Raw genomic sequence first — 20,670 nt, 5'->3', positions numbered from 1 at the left:
GGAGTTTACGCATTATCGGCAGTCTAAGTCGATGCCGCGCTTCTTCTGTAATTTTCTCGGGCATAAGCAAATAAAATAAGTGTTTGATTGTTAACATTTAAGCGATACTCAATCCTCTATCGATTCACACCGACAGACTTACAACGTTTCGAACAAATCAGTGTGACATTCTGCCGACAAGAAGACCATAACAAATGCAGGGAAATCTGTTCAGCAGCTCCAAATCAGCCGCATTGTCGTATTGAAATGATGACATCTCAGGCGAAAATGTTTGTTCAGACTCGGGAATCATATCAGCGGAAAGCTGACAAACAAAGAATCAATTGAATGTTTTTATTTCTGTGTTTCGATAGAGAATATGTGAATTTGACGTTTTAATTTTAATTGCCAATAATAGTCGAAGCCGTAAATTACCCTATTAACTTTTCAGTAGTCGCGTTGTTGTATTTTGTACAACACTTTTAGAAAAACCTCGCTTGTCGTACACAGCTTCAGCGTGGTGGCTCTTACGGTGGTATACCTCGTGACAACTGGAGAGTTGATATATTTAAAGTAGAGTAAACGGATGCTGCCACTGAAATCAATATGAAGTGGGAATCTGCTTAATCTCGAATCTCCACGAGTACCTTGGCCGTACTAATTTTGTGTGCTGTGAAATTCTAGAATCATGTTAGATGTTGTATTGTCAGACATCCATAAACTTCTAGTTCCAAACAAGGATTTGGGCGTTGTGACAGTTTGAAAGTTTGTGAGGAAGCTTAAAATATATCCCCTAAGCAGATTATGTCAAAATTCGAATCAATTTACTAAATTTGTTGAAAGAACCAAAATTCTATTACATATTGAGAAATTCGTATATTGCATGGATAATTGGAATTTTTGGAATTCAAGCGTTAAAGGAAGTTGATGTTATTCTATTTGTCCGTTTGTTGATAAATTCCCATGGTTTAAATATATATCCGCAAATAGAAATTTGATTTGCACTTTTTTACGAATAATGTCGAACCATTATGTACGCAACAGCTATTTATATCGCATAGATATAAAGGATTCAAATTTATGTGATTTTTGTGTAGATTTATTTTCTGAAGATATTAATCATATGGTTTTTGTGTGCACCAAATTTACGGTACCCAGAAGTATTAGTTAGTTTGAAGTAGTAGTTAGTAGTTAATTAGTAGAAGTATTATAAGTTTGGAAACTTTATATCGAACCCCTCCTACATCTGTCCGTGATATTCTTGTAAGTAAATTTCATAGTACTTTGAAATTTTATATATATTTTTAGTTGAGATATCATATCTTATTTGATCTTTACTGCCGTAATTTTCTTTGTTTTTTTCTCAGGATTGAAATTTGAGTCATTTACCAAGACGGTTTCTTCTTTTTCTTTTTCTGATCCAACGTATCGAAATATGGTTTTCGGTAGTTTTAAGTATTTTTGAAAATTGTTTGTTCTTTACATTCATAAAAATTGCAGTTTTAAGAATTTGAGCATGTGTACTCGAATTCGGGAAGCCTAAATTGTTTGTTGCCTATGTTGTGTTGATTTCAAGATTAACAATCGATTCCGCCCTAAAAAGGGATTCCCCGATTTATTATTACAGCGATGCACAGTTTAGCACTAATATCACATTTGTTAGAAAATGTCTGCACACAGTTGCACTCGTTTGGTTGACACTGAAAACATTATACAAAACAGATCTGAAAAACGATAAATTTCTTCCAAAGTTGCGGTACTGAAAAAGCAAATTAATTATAAATAAAACAAAACATGAATTTCGGCTTCGTAAAGCGTTAAACGCTATTGAGCCTCAAATAAACGAACTAGTTAAAAGATGGAATCTATGTTATGATAGGGTGATTCAAAAATTTTAAAAGGTTTGAAAATCTAATCTTGCATATCTTCCTTACCATCGTTACCATAAAAATAGTGTTCTTTGAAATTTTCAGCTTTCTAGGTGGTGTAGAGAAACTTTAAAGTAGATGGAGTACCGTGTACCTTTTAATTCCGCTCCTAAATGGTGCTTTAAAGGTGGCCCAAAGACGATGTAGGTTTATATGGAAATTATTATGGAGAAATGTTGACAAATGTTCCAAACACGTTAGGACTGCAATGTAAGCACAAACTTATTATCCCATCGTAAAATCGTCAAAAAGTTTGGGGTCACTTCTCAGTAAAAAAATCAGAGTGCTGCTGCCAGCACTGCTCCGTGGTGTCAACGCAACCGAATAATTTTCGCATCAAGGCCTCCTTTTCAGTTTGTTAACCAACTGTGCATGATATTTCAAAATCACACAAATTTGCGATAAAAACCGAGCTGTCATTATGTTATCCGTCTTTAAATGAGTGAAGCTTAATTATTTTTCCGCGATTTAGGGGTGCGAAAAACTTCAAAAAAATACTGCTGTGCTCAGAAAACGTTAAGATACTATGTGGAAATAAATTTTGTCAACTATTAAAAATTTTCAAAACCTTAGATCAGATGGTTCTGCACCATACAGCGATCGATTTTGTTCTAATACACAAAACTCAATAGATTTTCATAACAGTTTGCGATGCAGCATGGCGAAGCATAATGTGTACTTTTTACTAAATGTAAAATTGCAGGCAAAAACGGTAGTGCTCCGTGAAGCCCAAGCAGGACAGTTCGGTTTTGCGTCGTCCGATAGATTTAGCTCACGGTTTCGCGCATGTTTTCGTCGCCGGAGATTTTTTTTTCCTGTTTTGGTGCGTCTTACTGGGTAGTGCTTCGTGAAGCCCAAGCAGGACAGTTTTTACATTCAGAAATGGAATAGTGAAAAGTGAAAAATGAAAAAGTGATTTGTTTGATTTGTGTCCTCAGTACTGTTGGTTTTTGGCTGCCCTAAGTTCACCGAACCATCCGGAAGTGACAGGCAGCACATAAATTTAGAGAATCAATCCGGTGAGTTTGTTCCAGTATGATACTTTTTCTTTTAGGCTCGGATCGTTTTTGTCCGCGTCGTGGAACTTCTGATCGTTTCTTGAACGGAAAATGTTATTTTCGGAGTTTGATAATTATGTTCAGATTGCGCATTCTGTCCGGGCGGGTGTTACGCAACTAACAATCGCTTGTGGATGCTTTTTAACCGTTCGATGACCCTGGAGGGATCGATTCTGCTTTTCGTATAATTTTGAGCAGAAAAACCGACTGTGTTATCCTAAGGTGTTTAGTTCGAACGCGCTTCCTTTCGTTTTTCGATTATCTTAAAGTACAGTACCACCCAGTACAGTTTTTCAATGGGCACAGTACAGTTTTTCAATAGGCGTGTTTTTTTTACGCGTATCGTTATTTTATACAATCCGATGACCCTGGAGGGATCGGTTTTGCTTTTTACTGGTTATTGAGCAAAAATAATACTGCACAATCGACAATTCGCGAAATACTATTTATACTATAAATAAGCTATTGTTTTCTCTTTTGATTGCCGGCATTCAAAAGATTAATTTGAAAACGCTTAAACAACAAATATTTACGATCTATCGCCAGCTTTCTAGGCGAATCCTGACAATATACCTTCCCCAACCTCCAACTCCGTAGCACTTATGAGGGTGTCGCTGAGTCGGTGGCCTCTCATTAAGTAAGTGCTACATCAACATTTCCCTCCCCTATCCCAAGTTACGGTAAAGATGGGCGTGGCCGGGAATAGCGATATTCATGCTTTTAGTATTCTTGTTTATGATTTGAACAAGGTATACTCCCCTGCCTTGTTCTTGAAAGTAGTCAGGATGAGATTATTAAAAAGAAACATGAATGTTGCTAGTATCCAATCTACGAAGTATACCGTAACTACGCTAACGCTAACGCTAACGCTAATGTAAAATTGCAGGCAAAAACAGTTAATTAATTAGTCAAAGAAAAAATCGATGAAGAGAAATTAAACACTGCAGTTAGGCCCTTATGGTTCATAACGCGATAATTAACTCATTGCGCATGTGTAAAAATGGACAATAAAATTATGAAAAATTCCACGAATCTTGTATGCTAGACGAGCGCTTTACCACTGATTCTGTCGAAAGACAAGCGATTAGGGTATCATTGGTCAGTGTTCAGACAGACCGAACTAGATGATATTTTATTGTTCTAAATATAGGATAAGAACTCCATCAATTCTGATTTTCCAGATGGTATTTTGATGCAGATATGTCATCAAATAGATAAGTTCCATAATTACAGCAAATAATGCAAATATTTTGGTATTTCGAATGGCTAGGGTAAGTTTTCTAGAAACTTGAGCACCAACCAATTAAAAGATACAATTCTCAAATCTACTTTTGTTGAGATTTCTTGCTCAAAGAGTTATAATATTTGAAAGAATTATCTTGATAGTTGTACGTTTGTACGAGTTCACTCAATTCTAGATATGGATAGATTTAGCATTGCAATGCATTGATTGGAATTTCATATTGGACAAAACATTAGCAACTTTTTCGATTTTCCATGCAAAATGGTCAACTTTGGAGATCAAAGCCTCAGTTGTTTCAGCACGTCAGGCATAACTTGAATTTAAACATATATTTTTGAACGATTTTTTCAATCACGTGTTCAAAAGTAGTAGCGGTCTCTCACGCCGAGGACCTGGGATCGAATCCCATCCCCGACATAGTCACTTATGACATAAAAAGTTAAAGTGACGACTTCCTTCGGAAGGGAAGTAAAGCCGTTGGTCCCGAGATGAACTCGCCCAGGGCTAAAAATCTCGTTAATAAAGATAAAAAAAAGTACTAGAGGGTTGATTGAAGTGAATTTTTTGCCAAAAAATTATACACGATTTACCTGAAAATAGGAAAGCTTTACACGATAACTGTCTTCAGCACACTTGCATCATAAAGCTTTTCCTTCAACTGAATATTCCATTCAAATCGGTCTATAAATAACAGAGATTTAAGCCTCCAAAGTTGACCATTTTGCATGGAAAATCGAAAAAGTTGCAAATGTTTTGTCCAATAATGTATACGTAGAGCTTCATCGGATGTTTTCCTCGTACGTATCCATTACTGCTCTTTCGCCCACACCCACCTCCACACATAGTGCTTTAACACATCCAGAAACTATTTTCACTTGTTTGCACTGTACATTAGCACACTCACCAGTCGCCTCTTACGTCTCAATCTTACGATCTCATGATCTCGCATCAAGCTGCCCCAGTTTTTCCATCGGACGGGACGGGATGCGGATATCTGTGATAAGCTAAAATGCGGATATCATAACGGTTCCGGCAACCTTCGGTTGGACAAAATCTGGTTATTGAATCTGGCTTTTGTGCCAGCGAAACAGGCAAATTACGCCGTGTTTTGCACATAACTTACTGCAAAAAAAAGTAGCACTTTAGCGGTGCGCTGTCATAGATGCGTTTGCCTACATATTTAGAGGACAGCTTATCTGCCGCCAGTTTTCGTGTCCGTGTTGTGTCGCATGCAGGTCTCGGGAAGGTCTTTTTCTTTCCCTCTGCATCACTGCGGCGACTGGAGTCTAGTTATCATCCAACGTGAAACGTAAGTTGCTTCGCAGGTTAATTTAACGAGCGCGCATGCAGCTCTGGCTGTGCGGATAAGTAAAATGTAAGGGAAGACGGGGTAGTATGCGCCCCATAAGAAACAACTCAATTAGAAATGTGAATTTCGTAAAAAACGTTATTCTAGTTGGACATACAGGGAAGCCGTAAACTCGCGATTATTGAAAAAACTCATTGGGTTCAGGTAATCTTATCTAAGAAACTTTATTTCAAAGAAATAAAACCATAGTGATCGATTTTCAAAACAGCTGAGTATAACAGCTTCATTCCGAATTCTTATGAACGCAACCGATACTGTGCAGTTATATGCCTGGTTTTATCCTGACGGATCATTTTACACCTAGTTCCCCTATAGAGATGTATAGATGTTTGCTAGTAGCCGAGGCGCTTTCATCTACCCATCTCGGATGCAGTGCCGTTGAAATGGAAAAGATAAAAAAAAACGAGAAAGAACAGGATGTACGACGGGGCATAAGTAGCACGCGTGTAATGTTTTTTTTTACGTTGTACTAGACAAACAGACCTACTTTGAAGAAGAAGTTTGCCTCGTAGTAACGTATAAATTGGTCAGAGGGGGGGAGGACGAGGATACAATGTGTGATCTAATTTGAAATCGTGAAGTGCACATACGTCGGAAATATTTTCATTCAGTTACGCGGAATTGTTTGAACGCTGCACAAAGTAGTACTTAAATTGAAGGTCGTTTCTAATTAAGATACAGTCAACTCTCCACAACTCGATATTACAGGGATTTGTGAGTTAAAGAGATATCGAGTTGTTACAGAATACAAAATCAGTGCAACTTCGAAGCAAGTGACCATCGAGTTAGCCAACCAAGCCACCAAACCAAAAATTTTGAAGGCAAAAATCTCGCAAAAGAAACAAGAAACGAAAGTGTATTTTTTTAATTGCCGCTAAGGCGATCGAAACACTTGTAGACTGTACATCAAATCCTGAACAGACTATTAATAACAACTTGAAGGCCGTTGAAAATACGTTTGAAATTATATGGGAGGCCATCTACAGGTTCTACCTTAATTTATATTCACTCTATGCAGCAGTAGACATCCAATGATAGTCATATTACTTTGAAATATGTAACGCAAATAGATGTTTAATGTATTAGACAGTCATTTTTAGGTAGCGGTTTTTACATTTTATGGCTCGTGGTGCATTTTCATAATTACATTATTGCGCAGAGCACTTGTTCTTTATCGCGACTCCGTTTGAAATTAAAACTTTTTGACACGCGTAATTACAATAAAAATTGTTAAGTTGGATGGTGTTGGATGAACGGCTTAAATTGTCGAGGACGCTTTAAGGAATGTAAGGACTACTCAACAATAGGTGAGCTTTTTAGCCGTTCTACAATCTGTGAAAACCTTAATCTTGAGTGATTCTAATCCAAGAAGATATGCTTTTTTGATTAGTTGAGCTCTTGGGTGGGATTGTAATCGAAGTTTCATGTACCTAAGATTGTTTTTAACGAGGATAAGAATTTAAAGAATTTTGAAAAAGCACACCTTAATTGTTTGAAAATATTAAATTGGACAAATTTCAAATGTTTTACTTTATATTCTTTCATACTGAATTAGCGACGTGTAATTTTTTATTTAAATCCGTCTCATACGAAATATATGATAAAATTTTTACGAGTAGATTATTTTTCAATCTATCTGTTATCTACGAAGTTTTAACCAAAATTAGGGTAGTTCTCGAAGAAAAAAATCTGAGTTAAATGAAAGTACAGTGGGATTCCGTTTTTGGCAACAAAGTCGAAATTTTCAGTTGCCAAGAACGGAACCGTGCCAAAATCGGAACCCTTATTTTAAATTTTATTTTTCAACTACTGGTTTTGAAAACATCATTAGAATGTTATTACATCATCCTTATTGAACCATATGGCATAAAAACTTCTGAACGGTTCACTTCGAAGCAGTTTTCCGTAATATTGTACTATGCTATGGATCTATAGCGCCGAAATGTTAATTGTGGCAAACGTTCTACATCCAAGCTTTTTACGCCTCAACGTCTTCAATGATTTTTAGAAGCTTTATGTACACTATTTGTATGAGTGGGCCATGTAAAATTAATAATCGCAAAAGGGGCTTTTATACAAGAACTGAACATTTTCCTAAAACTGTGTAAGAATACGAAAAAAATTAAATGTGTTAGAGTAAGGTGGGGCAAAAGTTCGACCTTAGTGGTATAATCAAAGCTTCCAGGAAAACAATAGCGATTAAAGCAAAACATATACCATACAGTGAACCTTCAACATATTGGCTATAATTTTGCTGAACAAACTTGTGTCAAAATATTTATTCATTTTTAGTTATAACAGTTTCAAAATTGATTGTCTTATTCGAACTTTTGCCCCACCGGTGGGGCAAGAGTTCGAATCTAGTGTGGGACAAAAGTTCGCTGGCTAAAACATAAAATATCGATCCTTTTATGACAGGCATGCCTTACACCAGCCGTAAACTTAAGTTTGCCGAAAAATACACACTAAATTTTCATCAAAAAATTGCCCAAAACCGAGTTAATTGTAATATACTCAAAAAAAGAAGTTTTTCGCAAAACTAAGTGGAAATGTAAAATTTTGGTGTCAATTTTCACACGATCAGACAAATTTAACTAAATTTGAAGATAATATGTGGATTTTAGGCAAAATGCTAATTTTTCCGTGATTTTATGCATGGGTCGAACTTTTGTCCCGCTGATTCGAACTTTTGCCCCACTATGGGCCAAAAATTGTTTTCAAGCATTTACGCAAAAACTAATACACCTCAAAGCAACCTTATGATAGGCCTAGAAACGCCCTTACATAAAATATTGAAAAAGATTTTATCTTCAATTGGTTACCTGCAACGAAAGTTTGACCAAAAATTACAATATTCACGTCGAAAAACAACAAATATCCATAACTTTTCCAAATCTCAATCGATTTTTATGATATTTGGAGTGAAAGTCTATTACTTGAATAGCATTCAAACCACCATGACATTTATAAGATTTGTTTTGAATTGAGCTAGAAATCTTAAAAAGAAACTTTTACCCCACTCGAACTTTTGCCCCACTTTACTCTACTGTATTCATACAAAGACGTTTTTAAGTACAAATCAAAAGCCCTGGGTATTATAAAACAAAAATCAGTTCAACTTTAGGCTTTGACGTAAAATTTTACAAAATTCGGTAAGTTTAGAATACCTTCCTAATTAATGTTTCTGATAAAGTAAAGCATTGCATAATAAATGATTGACTGCAGTCAAAAGACCAAACATAAACAACTACATCTCATGATCCATATATGCGACTCGTAATTTTGTAGAATACACATAGAACTTTTATTATTTTTACTTGAAGTGAGTTTTTATTTAGCTAAACATATAAACATATATTTACATATATCCATGTTATGGAACCTCAAGAACCTGATAGGAATCTTCAGGTGCTCGTAAGTAATCTACAGGAAAACGCTAAGGTTCTGAAGCATCTTGCTAAGAATATTGCTGCTATATTGCCGAAAATTCTCAAGTCTCCAAGGAAAATTTTCAAATGTTTTTTATTTTCAGGTTACCACTAGCACTCCTCAAATTCCTCTGGAAACCTTTTCAAAATCTACAAGATTTCGCCAGAAATATTAAAAATACCACCACAAATTCACATTTTCCCGCTAGGAATTACCAGGATGCCCTAGAAATCTTAAAAGTTAATTAGGAATCACCAAATTTCGGACTTAATCCCTAATAACCAACTATACATTCTCAGGATCCCACAAAAACCCCAAGAGTCCGCTAGGAATCTGCAAACATTCTCAAGAATCCGTTAAAACTTCTGAGAAGTCCCTTAAGGACTAAGAATCTCCTAAGCATTCTCCAGGCTTCAGTTAGGAAACTCATAGTTCCAGCTCGCAAGGAACATTTTGTTTATGTTGAGACCCGTATCCTTGATTAAAAATCTTGTACCGAACTCGTCTCTTGAAAATCTAACGTCTTAAAGAATTTCCAACAAAGAGGGAACGTAGCTCTTATAAGTTGTCGCAGAAATATTAATATGCACACGAATACCACAAACAAAAAGTTAAAATACTTTTAATCTTTTTTATCGCACGCTTAAATTATTGAGAATAAGTTGTAGTTTGGACTGTGTTCGCATTTGTGCTGGTATTGAATGGAACATTGGAATTCTTAAAAAATAATATGCAATATAGTAAAGTCTTCACTTTTTTATGGATTATATGTTGCCACTTCTGCAATTCACTAGAATTAAGCAATATATTCTATGAAATTCCTTAAAAGTTATGATGCACGACATATTGTTGTATTTTCATTTATAGCTGCGTTGTGTTTTTCATGCGCAATGTATGTAACTCCATAATAATAACAGTGAGCTAAAAAGGTGACTTTTAGTTGCATAATGTGCTTGTGCTCTGTTCAAACAAGCTGTTCCAAAACTGGAGAAAAGTAATTTTTAGTGTACCACCTACTGGCAGACCCAAGTGGGCTGGATAATTAATAGAAATGATTGATATCTAGTTGAGATTGTGGAGGAGATGAATGGCCTTATGAAACGTTGCGAATGCATGACAAATGACCATCCTGAAGTAAATAAGCGCGTACGGGAGCCCTTAGTAGTTAATGAGATTTGGGGGAATATCAACGAAAATGAAGATCTGGAATGTAATGGGTGTGTAGTTGACCTGCCATTCAGATAAATAAAGCAACAGACACGATAATATTTACAAAAAAATACAAATTTTAATAATATTCAAAAATGTTGCCAAAAACGGATCCATTTTGTTGCCGAAATCGGAGGGTGTCAAAAATGGAGCATGCCAAAAACGGAATCCCACTGTATTTTTTAATAATGTTTAATAATGATGTTGACACCACGAGCTAAATTTGAGGCTTAATTTGTTATAGTTCTTCGATGAAATTTAATTTTATTTGATGTTCCACCACGTATTATAAAATAAGATAGTTGAAAACGGCAAGTATCTTGTGGTTGTGTAATGTTTTGAGTTTTCTTTCAGTTCAACTGAACGAAAGCATGTCGGCCTAATGTGTAAATAAGATTAGCCCTCAAATGTTCAAGAGCACAAATTTAGAAAACTAAACAACACTCTGAGTTGTCACGAGTATACCCCATTAGGCATAAATATGTTAGGCATAAGGACGTTAGGCATAAGTATGTTAGGCATAAAATACATTAGGCATAAAATAACTTGCGTGTGTCAAAACTCTTCTCATACCGCAAATTGTTCGGGTGCATCTACAAATTCCATTACGTTCATGGGGGTGGGTGGGTGTCCTTACGGTGAAACAGTTTGGAATCAACTTCAAAGATTGCACTGAATCTTCAAAGGCACAATTCTAGCGAGAAAAAAGCATCCAACAATCGTGCACTTTTTATTTTGGCGTGCACAAAGGAGAAAGCTAAAAATTGGAAGTTCAGAAACATTTTTCAACTATTTCTCCAGGTTAGTGCTTTTGAAAACGCGAGTAGGGGCACATGCGGCCATCTTTGGATTCCGAGATGTTTCACCTTAAGATGTAACAGCTCATTAAAATAGTAGAAAATTCATATAAAAAGCATTACGAGAGGGTGCGTCAATTGGTTGGTTATAAATTATTATTTCCGGTGTTATCGCAAGATTGTTATCATGGTTACTGTTATCATTCTAAAGTCCAGTTCAATCCATTTTTGTAAGTAGCGGACTTTGGGGCAAGTGTGCCATAGGAGCAAGTGTGCCACCGCTGCTTCTGATAAAAACTCCAATATATATTTTATCTTTGAGCTTAACAATATGTTCCTTTATAGTTCACTATACAATGATCAAAATATGATGAAAATTGCTCTATTTTTCACGTACTTACATCGACTTTTGCAAAGACAACCAAATTTAAGTTGATTTTTATAAGATTTCGTTGTTTCTAAATAGCATGGTAAAAGGTAAATTATTAACAGATTTTTCTAACGTACTGTACATCGAGAAACTATTCAAATGTGTAAGTTACTGTGGCATTTGCACGAAAAAAGTATTTAGTTTTACATCCGAAATCCAGTTTGGTTGAAATGTATACTTTTTGGGGCAAGTGTGCCACCTATTTGGTAAACATTCGAAGTGAAATTTATAAAAATGTAAACATCATCAACAAAATCATAATAATAAACTGAAATGAGGCACCGGTAGTGGTTTCTTAGGTATAGTAGGGGAATAACTGACATGTTTGCCCCCCAAAGTGATTTTATCTCAAAATATTCAATAATAACATGTTTTTCGGCTTATTAAGTACCGTTTTACATATCTACATCAATATTTTACCGTAATTTAGTGCTGATCTAGTGTAATATTATACATATTCGCCGTAATATAAGGGTTCTACTTTAATTGTATTGAATGGAGACAAAAATAACTATTTTAGTTATTCGAATGAGTAATAGAGAGTTACGCATGTTTTGAACCTTGTTATAAAGCACCACCATATTACGGTAAACTTAAATAATTTTTTAAATTATAGATTAGCGTCTGCTTTTAATTAATTTTAATAGGAAATAAAGAAAATTTCATTACAATTAGAATTACATGCGATGTTCATTCAATGGCCGTCTTGCCCCATATGGGGTGCACACTTGCCCCATAGTGTCGAAAAATAGGTTATTTTGGATGATATTTGAGAAGCTCCAAAACTAATACTTTTGGAAATTATTTTCTTTTCAAATGGCACAGTGGTTATGAAAAGATGTGAAACTAACATCATGAGGCTAAATTGGTGGATTTCATAAGCTTTGGGCATAGTTAGAGAACAATTTGCTTAAGGTGGCACACTTGCCCCAAATTCCGCTATCCATTTATATTTGCGATGTGCAGGTGTTATTTATTTCATTACATGTTTAGTCTGATAAGTTTGACATATTTTATATTTCTCTTACATAATTGCGTAAAGCCTGAACAAACAAGCCAATCTTCTGCGAATTATGTTATTTTTTGAGCCGAAAATACCATATAAAATAATACAGCAGGGACAGAGTCTGTTTCCCAGCTTAGAGCTCTTATGAGAATTTCCACAGTTATTAACTGAGAGATTTCTTTGCCAATTGACCATCTTTGCATATGTATTATAGTGTAGCAGCTTCGAAGATAATCTATGCACAGGGAAGTCGAGAAAATTTCCCTCACGCAATGATTCTCGACCGGTACGATTCGAACCCACGATCATCAGCTTGGTCTTACTGAATACCTGACCTGACTCCAATAATACACCAACGATTTAAAACTTTTATCTTTGTTGTACAAAAAATGATGTTTGCATTGATTGCACTCGCCATATGCTTCAAAATCGTAGAACATGATTTAGAAAATTGTTCATTTTATAGGGTAACCACCATTGCTCACCTAGTTTTTGTAGCCTATCTTACGCAATTTCTTCTCAGCTTTCTGATGGTGATCTCAGAATGCAAAATGAGCGGTGCGCTAATGGTGAAAAAACGATTTTTCTATCAAAATTAAAGATGGCGGCCAAATTAAAAATGGCCGCCAAATTTTTTAAACTTCAAATGAAAGCTTTATCCTTTCGCTATACGATACCACTAAGTTTGCTATGTGTTCCAAAGGAAATGTGGGACATATCACGTGAAGAAATACCCAAGATTTATCAAAAAATGGGCTTTTTCGCAAACTGTTTAGCTAGCTAGCGAGCGAGGGGTACACCAATTTGGGAAAACCGAAATTATTATGTCTAGTATTAGTTTAAGAAACAGTCATTGCTGACAGAAGAACATCCTAATTGTAAGCAATTTATCACTTCCCTGCAGGCTGTAATAATTGCCAACATTGCGTTTGTAGGTATCTTTCGACAGTAACTAAAACGGTTTACGACTAATTCGTCCTTCTGCAGCATCGGTTTGTTTCGATCTCTCGAAACGTACTAAATAAATTATTTCAACCACGAGTTTTGCATTCTTCTTTTTACAAAACAGAAACAGTGAGCTTCTTGACGTAAGTATTCACCGAGTCATTCGGTTTACTGCAATACGCAAGCAATGGTGTAGAGTTCAGTTCACGCGTTGTAATCTTAATGTTGGATGAGAATGACATCTTGCCCTTGAGATATAAAAAGATGTTTTTAGTAAGACTCTTCATGAACGTATTATAAGCCTTAATTCTAATAGTTTTCAAAAATACTTCTCTCTTAAAAGAACAGCCTATAGTCAAAAGAAGGAGAAAGCCTATGATTAAAAGAAGGAAACATTTCTGATGAAATATTTGAAAACCCCAGCAACACACATGTTATAATTGTGTATTATCAACTAGTATATGACCAAAATTAGTCATATATTAGTTGATAATACACAATTATAACATGTGTGTTGCTCGGGAACCACTTTGAACCATAGCACACCGTTGATAACCCAGAGACAAATCAACCATCAGCTTAGAGTCTTGACGCGATATGGGGAGCTCACAAATTCGTCCTGAATTAACTAGTTGATTTTACCATTCCTTTATACACAAACATGGCGTCCCATCACATAAAAAATCATCAAATTAATTAGCTGATCAATTATTGGGGCACACTTATGAATCCTACACATCAGTGTTCTAGCAATTTGATTATAATTTTGTTCGAAATTAGGCCAAACGGCATTCGGCCAAATGGCATCGTACCTGCTACAAATTATACGAATGGTAAAGGAAGATCTGTCCCAGTGAGGACGTTATGCCAAGAAAAAGAAGAACATCTGTTGTATTACGAATTATTGAATTTTCATTCACTCAACGTTTCAACAGGATTCACCCAAGCTATAAATGCATAAACAAGTATTTTTTTATTTTATAAAAGTGGTGCTTGAAATTTGACATTAAGCGAATGGCTAGAGATGCTAGTATTAGAAAGTTAGCAGAAATTAATAACGCCAAACAATTTTTCGACTGGGCTGTGTCGCAAAAGGTGAAAGACCAAGAAAAAAAGATTAGGAATTTATCTATGCAACTAAAAATGACTATTCCGAGGCTGAAAAATTTCTTCAGGAAAGATTTTCTAACCTTGTTCCAATTCCTGGAACAAAAAAATATCATTCATTTATACCAAAAGACGAACGAAGCATTTTTGCTAGTGAATTCTCAGATACACATGAAAACCAAGAAAATACAGCATGCTTTGTTCTAAATAATACAAAGAAACGAAAATCTTCTGGTGTTAGCAACCAAAGACAATCTTCCCGGTTGAAAAAATAGATAGCATTAAGATGAAAATGTAAGTTATATACTGAATAATTGAATAAATAAAATTAAAAAAAAAATTATAATCTTATTTGTTTCATAGAAAAGAAAGAATCCCTTTTCAGTGTATTGAAAAATTGAGGCAGAAACAGTTTTTTTTCAGTTTTTCTTGGCGGTGTAATTTTTCATGAAAAATATCATCCATTCCGACTTATACTTCATTAAAACCAATCCCATATCTTTTTTTTCAGATGTTTTAGAAAATTTTCAATTCTTTGTTTTACCGATGCTTCGATTGAAATATGGGTTTCAAAGAAAAGGCTTATATGGTCATTTTCCACAAAAGTGGCCATAACTCAAAAACGAAAAAAAGTACATTTCAAAAATTTCAGCGATTAAAGCTTTTGAAATTATTTTCTCAAAAATATTTTTTTGAAAATTTTCCACGAGTTGGAGCATAGTTTTTCCGGCTTTTCTTTACGAATTTTCTCAACGGTGGAAAGTTTTGTGGAAAACTGTTTCCAGTTATTTTTTTTTATTCCTGAGAAAATTTGCTTTCATTTTCATAAAAAAACTTTGTTTCTGCGATGCTTCGTTCTTGAGTTATGATTTTTCAAAGTAAGTTGTGTCAGAGGAAAACAAAAAAATTCCAACTGAGTTTTCCGGGAAATAGGCGACCCTGAATATTTCTCACTTTTTTATTCATATATTGATGAGCCCTGCCTGTGGAAAAATTTTCATGAAAATCTGAGACCCTTCGGCCCACTTTGTACGGAAATAAAAAAAATCCCCATCTGTGAATAGCATCTTGCTAACTTATCCTGCAATACATTTGTGGTTTACTATTCCGATTCAATTTGAGATGCAAACTTACAAGAACATTGGAGGCCTTAGAATAACTCTGAGGTCAAAGCATGAAAGGGTTGTTATAATAAGTAGAAACCATTTTTTCATATATATGTATTTTTGGCTGGAGGGAAAAAATAAACACTTTGTACTTGTTAGCACAATTAATCCCCTGGATTTTAAATGACAATGGCACTTGAAAATATTAGAAACACACCAAACCACAGCATAGTTGCATTATAAAATCGTCCGAGTATTTAAATATGAAATGAAACGTGGACTATCCATGGAAACATGTTCAAATCCAGATCAACAACACGCATCGTTTGCAGCTGAATAATCATACAGATACACTTCATTACGAATGAAAAATAAACAAAACATGATTACTAGTTCCATAAACCGGATTGCACAATATTACACTTTACTTCAATCGACTGTTAACATCCAAATGAGCCTTAACCTAAGACAAATTGATCCATCCGTCTTGGCTAATATTGCTTCTCCCGAGCTCCATCAAGCTTCGCACTACGAGTCGACGGATTCCTCCCAATTAGTGATGGAGCATTCATTTCTCACGTCTCTCCGAACCATTCATCAACACAACACACCAACCAAGATGATCATAACGAGTCTTCAGCGACAGCGATGACAATCGGCGACTATGCACATTGATTCAATTTGTTTTGAAAAACGATCATAAAACATCTTATACAATATTTGATGAAACATTTCATTAGAAATTGCCAAATCAATGATCATCAATGATTACCAAAAACACTCTCGAAGGTTGTTGTTATTAATATCACTTCACAAATCTTCACACATGAAAAAAAGTGTTATTTAAAATGCTATTTGCGACAAGTGATTTTTCCTACATTCTTGAGATCCTAAAAGACCTACATAAACTTATAGAAGTGAAAATCAAGACAATTAATTTTTTTAATTTTTAACCTATGAGCGGTACCACTGTGCGATGACGATCACAATCACTCACAACAACCCCAGCATCGACTCGTGAATACACACAGATGAATGAAAGAGAAAAACTTTCTACTCGCCAAGGCACGGTGTATGTAATTTTGCTTTCCGACTCTAATGTAATCATCGAATCGTTTCTGTTGCCTGGCTACGCATTGTATTTGTGTGAAATTAGCTCTGTGTGGTTTTTGGCTGTGGGTTTGCTATTATGCCATATCACGTCGGTAAAGCGGTTCACTGTCTCAATCAGCTGAAATTTGCCAGTGGTGTGAATGGACGAAATGGACCCCGTTGGCAGGTCGTGAATCTGACAATGGTCAAATTATCAGGAAAGTTTGATTTTGATTCGCATAATTGCTGCGTTGCTGCGGTCTGCCCAAAATTATTGATCCGTTCAACCGAGTGTTCATTTGGGGCTATTATTTTACGATATAAATCGCAAATTTCTGGCAGTAATATGCAAACATTAAGTAAATACTACGTAAATGAATATACCCGTTCGGTGTTATAGATTGAGCGTAACTTTTTTTATTTTTGTTATAAGTATCATTTCATACATTAAATCCATTTCTTACATCTAGGTGTTTTGTTTAGGAAACACCATCATCCTGATTTTGAACTAAATTGAGCTGATGTATTACAAGAGCTAGTCTATTTTGGTATAGCATACAATATGGTTGGCCTGAAAATTTATTCGAAGATTAATCTTATCATTTGTCAGACTATCTTATACATTTGTTACATTTAGTTTAATGCTCTCGATATGATTTTTGAAAGTTGATTTTCATCAATAATGAATCCTAGATACTAAACTTCAACTGAGAAATTTATTGGAACCCCTCTCCTCGTGACAACATGTCTAATTGAAGATTTCATTTTCATTTTTGGTTTAGGAGGGAATATTATGAGTTCAGGTTTGGAAGCATTACAAAAAAATATAACATTTTTGCAAAGGATTTAAAAATATTCAAACTTTTTTGCAATCTACTCCAAATGACACGCAAGCTTCGTTCTTTGTTGGAGAGGCCTGTGTCAATCGCAAACAACGATTTTTGACATCCCTAAGGTAACTCAGGTAAGTCAGACGTGAAAATATTGTTATGGCCTTTAAATGCTACCTTGAGAAACACCAGCTCATACAGGAGGGGATATTTTTTTATTACCGTACGGGTTTGGGCCGAAGGGTCTCAGATTTTCATGAAACTTTTTCCACAGGCAGGGCTCATGGATATATGAATAAACAAAAATTGAGAAAAATTCAGGGTCGCCTATTTTTCCGGAAAACTCAGGTGGAAATTTTTTGTTTTCCCTTGACACTACTTACTTTGAAAAATCATAACTCAAGAACGAAGCATCGTAGAAACAAAGTTTTTATATAAAAATTTAAGCAAATTTTCTCAAAAATCCAAAAAAAAATATGAACTGGAAAAAGTTTTCCACAAAATTTTCCACCGTTGGGAAAATTCGTAAAGAAAAGCCGGAAAAACTATGCCCGAACTCGTGGAAAATTTAAAAAAAATATTTTCGAGAAGGTAATTTTATAAGCTTTAATCACTGAAATTTTTGGAATGCACTTTTTTTTCGTTTTTGAGTTATGGCCAATTTTGTGAAAAATGTCCAGATGCGCCATATAAGACTTTTCTTTGAAAAATCACAACTCAAGAACGAAACATTGTAGAAACAAAGTTTTTGTATGAACATTTAAGCAAATTTTCTCAGAAATCCAAAAAAAATATGAACTGGAAAAAGTTTTCCACAAAATTTTCCACCGTTGGGGAAATTCATAAAGAAAAGCTGGAAAATCTATGCCCGAACTCGCGGAAATTTTTTAATAAAATATTTTTAAGAAAGAAACTTTATGAACTTCAATTCTGGTAACTTTTAGGATGTACTTTTCTTTAGTTCCTGATCTATGGTCAATTTTGTAAAAAATGCAAAAATTTGCCATACATGCCTTTTCGATTAAAAATCATGACTCAAGACTCATCATGACTTGTCGAACCGGATTCAAATTATCTCAAAAATATGAAATTTTTGAAATGGAATCAGGTTCCCAGGACATTTTTCACTGTTTATGAAAATAAATAATGAAAACCCGATTAGCTATTCCAGCTTTCAAACAAAGTATATTTGAAAAGAGCGATCAATAAGATCCAATCCTACAATATTTTTCAATACGCTCATTTTTCGTTCCTAAAACATGATCAAATATTGCTAGGATGAGCTGTTTGAACCATATATTTACAAATTTATAAGTTCATAAACAAAATTTCTTAAGAACGAAACTACATAGAAACAATCAGAATGTAGGCATTTTTTTCCTGTTAGGTAACTACAAAATTGACAGTTAAATAAATGGGTAGACAATATGACAAATAGGTATTTACAAATTCAAGTTTAAAGCGTTGAAATGGCTTGAGAATCATAAGTTTACCAAAAACTAACAAAGAGCAGTGAGAAAGTGCAAGTGTTGTCTATCAGCTGTATATTCCTCGTTATTAATTTTTGGAAATGTGAAAAAAGTTTTCCCGAAGCTGTTGAAATGGACAAAGTTCAATATTACGAATACAATTCTTTATGCTGTAACCCCTTCGGACTGGACGGCCACAAATCAGTAAGGACAAACCTACGATCGATCAGCCAAGGCCTCATCAGTAAGCTTCATTCGAATGGAGTTCGGTGGATTACGGAAAAGATGAAAATTTGCGTGAAGTGCTCCCGGTATTGGGAATCGACAAGTCATGATGAGTCTTGAGTCATGATTTTTAAACGAAAAGGCATGTATGGCAAATCTTTGCATTTTTACAAAATTGACCATAACTCAGGAACAAAAAAAAAAAGTACATCCTAAAAGTTACTAGAATTGAAGTTTATAAAGTTTCCTTCTCAAAAATATTTTATTAAAAAATTTTCCGTGAGTACGGGCATAGATTTTCCAGCTTTTCTTTATGAATTTCCCTAACGGTGGAAAATTTTGTGGAAAACTTTTTCCAGTTCATATTTTTTTTTGGATTTCTGAGAAAATTTGCTTAAATTTTCATACAAAAACTTTGTTTCTACAATGTTTCGTTCTTGAGTTATGATTTTTCAAAGAAAAGTCTTATATGGCACATCTGGACATTTTTCACAAAATTGGCCATAACTCAAAAACGAAAAATAAGTGCATTCCAAAAATTTCAGTGATTAAAGCTTATAAAATTACCTTCTCGAAAATATTTTTTTGAAAATTTTCCACGAGTTCGGGCATTATTTTTCCGGCTTTTCTTTACGAATTTTCCCAACGGTGGAAAATTTTGTGGAAAACTTTTTCCAGTTCATATTTTTTTTTTATTTTTGAGAAAATTTGCTTAAATTTTCATACAAAAACTTTGTTTCTACAATGTTTCGTTCTTGAGTTGTGATTTTTCAAAGAAAAGTCTTATATGGCGCATCTGGACATTTTTCACAAAATTGGCCATAACTCAAAAACGAAAAAAAAGTGCATTCCAAAAATTTCAGTGATTAAAGCTTATAAAATTACCTTCTCGAAAATATTTTTTTTAAATTTTCCACGAGTTCGGGCATAGTTTTTCCGGCTTTTCTTTACGAATTTTCCCAACGGTGGAAAATTTTGTGGAAAACTTTTTCCAGTTCATATTTTTTTTGGATTTTTGAGAAAATTTGCTTAAATTTTTATATAAAAACTTTGTTTCTACGATGCTTCGTTCTTGAGTTATGATTTTTCAAAGTAAGTAGTGTCAAGGGAAAACAAAAAATTTCCACCTGAGTTTTCCGGAAAAATAGGCGACCCTGAATTTTTCTCAATTTTTTTTTATTCATATATCCATGAGCCCTGCCTGTGGAAAAAGTTTCATGAAAATCTGAGACCCTTCGGCCCAATTTGTACGATAATAAAAAAAAATCCCCAGGACCGTCAAACTTGTCTAAGGGTCAGCGGTTTTCCCCAAATCTGTGACCTTGTTTTCAAACGGAAAGGGAGCAACTCTACTGCGACGGTCTAGGAATGTAGCACTTACGAATTTGTGCAGATGCTAAACAAACAAAATCGATAAAAAGTAACATTGGAGAATTATGCCTTTCTCG

The 20,670-nt window shown here is 34.7% G+C and overlaps 1 protein-coding gene across 5 annotated transcripts in view; it reads right to left on the bottom strand.

Moving 5' to 3' along the window:
* Positions 1-20,670, bottom strand: part of LOC5571268 — a 113,867-nt gene that overhangs the window by 52,841 nt on the left and 40,356 nt on the right. The gene's annotated exons all lie outside the window — the stretch shown is intronic.

Source organism: Aedes aegypti, chromosome 2, assembly GCF_002204515.2.
Source record: "Aedes aegypti strain LVP_AGWG chromosome 2, AaegL5.0 Primary Assembly, whole genome shotgun sequence".
Lineage (NCBI taxonomy): Eukaryota > Metazoa > Arthropoda > Insecta > Diptera > Culicidae > Aedes > Aedes aegypti.
The sequence above is the reverse complement of the archived record's forward strand: the minus strand, read 5'-3'. Positions and strand labels throughout refer to the sequence as shown.